The sequence below is a fragment of the Lactuca serriola genome, chromosome 7 (genome assembly GCF_051521515.1).
Source record: "Lactuca serriola cultivar US96UC23 chromosome 7, Lser_US96UC23_V15, whole genome shotgun sequence".
Taxonomy (NCBI): domain Eukaryota; kingdom Viridiplantae; phylum Streptophyta; class Magnoliopsida; order Asterales; family Asteraceae; genus Lactuca; species Lactuca serriola.
The window spans coordinates 191,394,675-191,400,674 of NC_136414.1; positions in this window are offsets into that span (position 1 = coordinate 191,394,675).

Genomic DNA, 6,000 nt, shown 5'->3' on the forward strand with positions numbered 1-6,000 from the left:
AGAGGCAGGCCCTGGTGCAGTCGCAGCCGGCGCCGAAACGGTCCAAGACCGTTGATTCCAGGTTGGGCAGTCAGAGCGGCGCCACTTGTGAGAAGTGCAGGAAGGGTCATACCGGAGTTTGTAGGACCGGTGGTGCGTGCCGCAAGTGCAGGAGAGAGGGGCATTATGCGAGAGATTGCCGTCAGTCAGCCCCGGTTCAGGATATGAGGATTTGTTATCAGTGCCATCAGGTTGGTCACATGAGGACCAACTGTCTACAGCTTGTTTCCAGGCCAGTGCAGGTTCCAGCACCGGCCACTTTGAGGACTACTGGCAGGGGCCAGAGTGGAGCGGAGCCTCCGAGGGCTCAGGGGCGTGCTTTTCAGCTCACAGCAGAGGAGGTCAGAGCAGAGCTGGATGTGGTTGCGGGTGTGTTTTCATTTTGTTGTTGTCTTGTTATCTTGTTATTTTGTGGTGTTGTATTTTATTCGCCGTTCTGCGTGTTTCATGGGTTGGTTGAAAGTGATAGTAGTAAGGAGTTGTAAATGGTTAGCATCCAAGGGATTGATGGTCAGAATTTGGTTGTATGGTTTTGTTGCCGGATGTAGCAATTGCGATTTGAGAAGTGTTCAGCGAAGAGTCGAACTCCCTTAGAGTTCGAGATGTGCGATGCCGGAGGAGTGATTTTGTGGAGGTTGCTCGTTTTAGAGGGAATCAGTTCATGGATAAGGGGAACATATTGAGTAGGGTTGTTTAAGTGATGCCGGTTGGGTCGTCGGTGGTTGGAAGTCAGTGATCTAAGTGTGGGACAATTGGAAAATTCTCAGGAGGGTCGATAAGCGTTAGAGTTTGCTTAGCTGTTTGGGATCCAACAGTGTTTCAGTCAGCCACGAGTGTGGGCTGGTATGAGTAAGTGACAGACTGATGGGGTGGAGTACAAACCAAGGATTTCGGAAAGGGTGATTGGTTGTTGTGAGGCCTAGGATTAGGCCGGGATCTGAGTATATGGAATAGAGTTAGAGTTCGGAACCCCTAGAGGGCTAGAACAGTATGTATGGGAGAAATTCCCAAGAGGAATAGATCGGAATGATGTATGATAGTTTGAGCGGTCTGGGGAGATTGAAGGCCGGTGGGCGTACTAGTCAGACCGAAGGCTCGAAAAACGGTCCAGACAGGTTGAAGGCCCTGGAGGGCGGTCCAGACATGTTGAGGGTTCTGAGAGTGGTCCAGATTAGCTGAAGGCCTGGCAAGGAGGTCCAGTCATGCTGAAGACTCTGTAAGTGATGATGGATCTGTATGCGGAAAGTGATTTGAGTATGCTGCTATGTTGTAGCAAGCAGTGGGTCTGGTCCCGGGTATTAATCATGTTAGTGGAAGGCAGTGCATGGACCCGAGAGTCCTTGCGAGCGGATTCAGAGCATGTGCGATGCATAGAGTAGTGGTTACTCTACAAGGGATAGTGTAGAGTGGGGTGTGAGCACCGTGGCACTTGTCTGAAGTGGCAAGGTTGGCAAGTAGATTTCCTTGGATTAGGAAAGGGAAAGGTATGTAACTCCGGGAGGGAGTGTTGGTTCACGGAAGTGAAAGCAATAGTGAGAATGGATGATTGAGAGTATTTCAATTATGGTTGTTGAGCACTGTGATTGTACCAATGGTATGGAAGCACATCCAGATTGGGTGTCTGTTGAGGTTGCGGATGAATTTCTGGTGGTATAGAACCAGAGGAGTTCGAAAGGGATGCAAGGATGGAGCCTTGGATTTCTAGTATGGCTGTGACCAGGAGGTTATGTAAGTAGCGGTAATTCATCCTGGGGATGTTTGGAGATATCATCAGTGTGTCGGGTTTTTCCAGCTCGAGGATGTTAGAGCAGGTTCAGCATGTGTATGTGATTACAGAGGAGAGCTCATGGGAGTTGCTCAGGAGCTAAGGGATGTGTCATCCTGTCAGCACGGAAAGAAAGGAGTGGGATTCGGAAAGGAAGCGGGATAAGTCCCAGCAGTAAATTCGATAAAGTTGTGACAAGTGAGGAAAGGGATAGCAGTTGGTACCGGGTCAGGACCCGGTGGTTCAGGGTGATATCTAGTTTGTAAGATTCATGTGATTATGTGATTTAGAACGATGGAAGTATCATCGGGTGATCATTGGTTGATAAGTGTTGTCAGAGAAAGAAGTCGGTGGCCGGCTTGAAGCGGTTGTCGTGACTCTGTGAGGAAGAGTTGGACTTTATAGGGTTTTGATAGTAGTGTTAGGAGGAAGCTGGTCGGATTAGACCAAGAGTTGTATTGTGGGAGTATCATCTGGGATGTGTTGCTGCAGGCTTCGAGGACGAAGCCTAATTTAAGTGGGGGAGAATTGTAACACCCCGAGTTCAGAGGTGCAAATTCAGGGTTCTTAGTGTAAATAAGGAAGGTCGACTCGGCGAGTCGATGGATAGACTCGGCGAGTCGAGTTGCGGTTCTGGTCAAGTGTATAGTGACCAACTCGGCGAGTCGGCGGCTGGACTCGGCGAGTTGGTGCTGAAAGGAGAAAACCCTAATCCGGGGATTGTGCCTTATACAAAGCCCATTATAGCCACCTTCAGCCTCTTGGTTACCCATTTGAGATCCAGAAACCCTCATCTCTTGTGTGTGACTCCATTGATGAAGAATTAGAGCTTGGAAGAGAAAAATTGGTGTAAGAAGCTTGGGGATTTGGAGACCATCATCAAGGGGCTTGAGTAGATCTGGAATCTGGTTCTATTTGGGCACATTTTATTGGTATGGAACCTCCTCCTTAAGCTATTTCATTATTGATTCATGAATGGTGGTTGATTTGGGATTCATTAGCTTGTTTGGGAGCTATCTCGAGTTTGAGGCTTAGATTTGAAGTTGCTACTTCAGATCTAGATTTGTGATGGCCCAAAAGGTCCTAAAGATCCTGTCTAAGATCCATTGGTGAAGCCCTTTGTCTTGAACCCTAGCCCTAGAAGTGTTTTGGTTTTATATCTCCTTGCTTTCACGTAAAGTTTGCAACTTTATGTGAGGGTTAGGCTGTAGAGGAATGGATCTATGGATTGGAGTCCCTGCATGGCTTGAAAAGCCTCTGTTTGGAATGAGAACTAAAGAGACTCGACGAGTCACATGGGTGCACTCGACGAGTTGTATGAATATGTCCATGGACTCGGCGAGTTGGAAGAACAACTCGGCGAGTCTGTTGAAGATTGCCTGGGACTCGACAAGTCTATGCTTGGACTCGGCGAGTCTGGTCGTGGAACCCTAGCCTTTTCTGGTAGAGCTGAGAATCGGTGAGTCGAGGGATGACTCGGTGAGTTGAGCAAGAAGGGACTCAGAGCTTGTTGAACTCAACGAGTATTGGGGTGACTTGGCGAGTTGAGTCGTGATTGGGAGTTTCTGAGTATAGGGACTCGACGAGTCAACGTGTTGACTTGGGTGAGTAGGGTCAACCAGGAAGGTTGACTTTGACTGAGGACTTTGACTTTGACCAAGGGTTGACCAGTTGACTTCCAGGGGTATTTTGGTAGTTATTGGTATTTATTGGATTTGGTTATTTGGTAATGTTCAGTGGTGGAGTTCGTGTCGGTGGTCGGAGCAGAGTGATCTTATTCTTCAGTCGGCAGTTGCAGGTGAGTTATCCTCACAATATCAACAGGGTCTAAGGCACCAAGGCCGGCCTAGAGATGGCAAAAAAACCCGTACCCAAAGGGTACCCGAAACCCTAACCCAAGTTGACCGGGTAAATCCCCGAGTTGACCGGGGATGGGGACGAGGATGGGTATTACCCGAATATAAAAAGCGGGGATGGGGATGGGGATGGTTTTACATGTCGGGTATCCATACCCGTACCCGAAACCGGCCTCGATGGGTACCCGATATATATATATATATATATATATATATATATATATATGTTTTTATTTTTAATAATGCATAAGCAAATGTTCACTAGAATAAATAAGGTTTTCTAACAATCAAACATATAGTTTTGGGAAGACTTTTTATGTCTTTTTTTTTTGCAAAGAATGATTTAATTTGTAACCTTGAATGTTATTGTTCGTGTTTGAAGACATTCAGTGATTATAGTGTTTTATATTAGTTCTGTTAGTTTTTGTTTGTTGGTTAATATATAATTATGAGTTATTTTTCATAAAAGTTCAAAGCTTTGTAATGGGGAAAAATCCCCGATACCCATTGGGGATGGGGATGGGGATAGATTTTTAGTCCCCGATGGGGATGGGGTCGGGTATAGGGATGGGCATGGGGATTCGGGTATAGGGATGGGGAATACGAAACCCGGTATACCCATACCCATTGCCATCCCCAGGCCGGCCCTTTATCAGATTGAAATCTGGGTATCTTTTTGATATGTTAACCCCCTAATATTTTAAAAGTGTAAAATACACCCTATACTATATATAACATTAAAAGTCTAACATTATATATATGTATGAGTAAAATTCAGTCTTACCGTTAGTAGGCCTCATTCACGAAGCTGGTCTATAAGGGGTGTTAAGGGAAATTGCCTATAAAATAGCGATTGAATGGGTATCCACTCTTACCCACCGCACTTTTGACTAGTGGAGGGTCGTTAGCCGAACGGGTAGGATAGGACAAAACCTTTCATTATAAGTATAATAAAGTACAAAAGTAACTAAATGTTTTAAAAATTCCCAATCTTAGTTGCTTAGACAAAAGTGAATTGATGCAATTCCATGAAATTACACTTTGTGCCCTTGCGAAGACGTTAGTGGAGCGTGTGTGGCTTACCGGCACACTAAATGGTTCTAAGCAAAGGTAGCAAAGGGTGACTCAATGTTTGTCATAGTTCGGTGGAGCGTGTGTGGTTTACCGGCACATCGAATAGGTGACTGTAACATGTGAGGGCACCATGTAAGTTTGCATGGTTATTCACACCCGCTTTGTGATCCTCGGCATCCCAGTCACAAACAAGAGGGGCATATCGAGATTTAAACATGCCATTGAAATGTTCAATGAATCTCAAAGGACCTAGGAGTTTTCATAGATTTAAAACTTAAATTTCTTTTTCGTTTTTAATGGTGGAAATTAGTGAATCGTCATTCACTTACCTTCAAATGTTCTGCAATTTGGGTTACGGCATCCCTCTCTCGAGTTGTAGAATATTGTGTTGGGTCCTAGCCTTAGTATATCATTTGGGTGATTTACTAAGGACTCAATCAATCAACTAACTTGAATTCGTTTTCTCCCGTTTTGTAGATGTCAAAGTTCGACAACTATGGTCTTCCCAAATCCCGTGGAACAAGATTTTCACATGAAGATGATATTCCATGATTCTATCGAGGAACAAGAAATCATGCTTCACTTCCTCCACCTCCTCTAATTATTCTCCCTAACCCACAAGTTCAAAGGCTTGAAAAGTTCAAGATCACTCAAGCCCTTTTGGCAAGTAAACATAAAGAAGGAAATCTGGTGTGTGCACACATCCTAGGGATGAAGTCACACATTGATAGGTTAAGAATGTTGGGATCCATCGTCTGTGAGGAAATGACTGTTGATTGGGTTCTTCAGTCACTTCCTAACTCATATAGTGAGTTCGTAAGAGAGTACTATATGATGAACCGCGACGTGACCCTTATAGATCCCACCTATATGCTTATTGCTGCTGAATCAGCAATGGTTTGGCGCAATAGAAAAGCAAAGTTGATTGGTGAATCTGCCTTCAAGACCTCTATGGATATAGACAATGGCAACGAAAGACATGCTATGATTGAAAAGTTTGATCATAAGAGAAAGGCAATGTCTAAAGTAGTTCCATGACATGTTCCAAAAGAGTCAATTTGCTTTTATTGCCAAGAGAAAGGGCATTAGAGACGAAGTTTCCCTATTTACCTAAGAGATCTAAGAGATGGGAGAGTCAAAACGTATGGCTTTACTTTAGGTAAAATCCATTGACTAACTCTTTTAAGCTTCTATTCTAGATTCGTAATACATAATGTGATAAGATTACAATTGATGTTTTGTAGGATCGAAGAAAAGAAAGGAAGC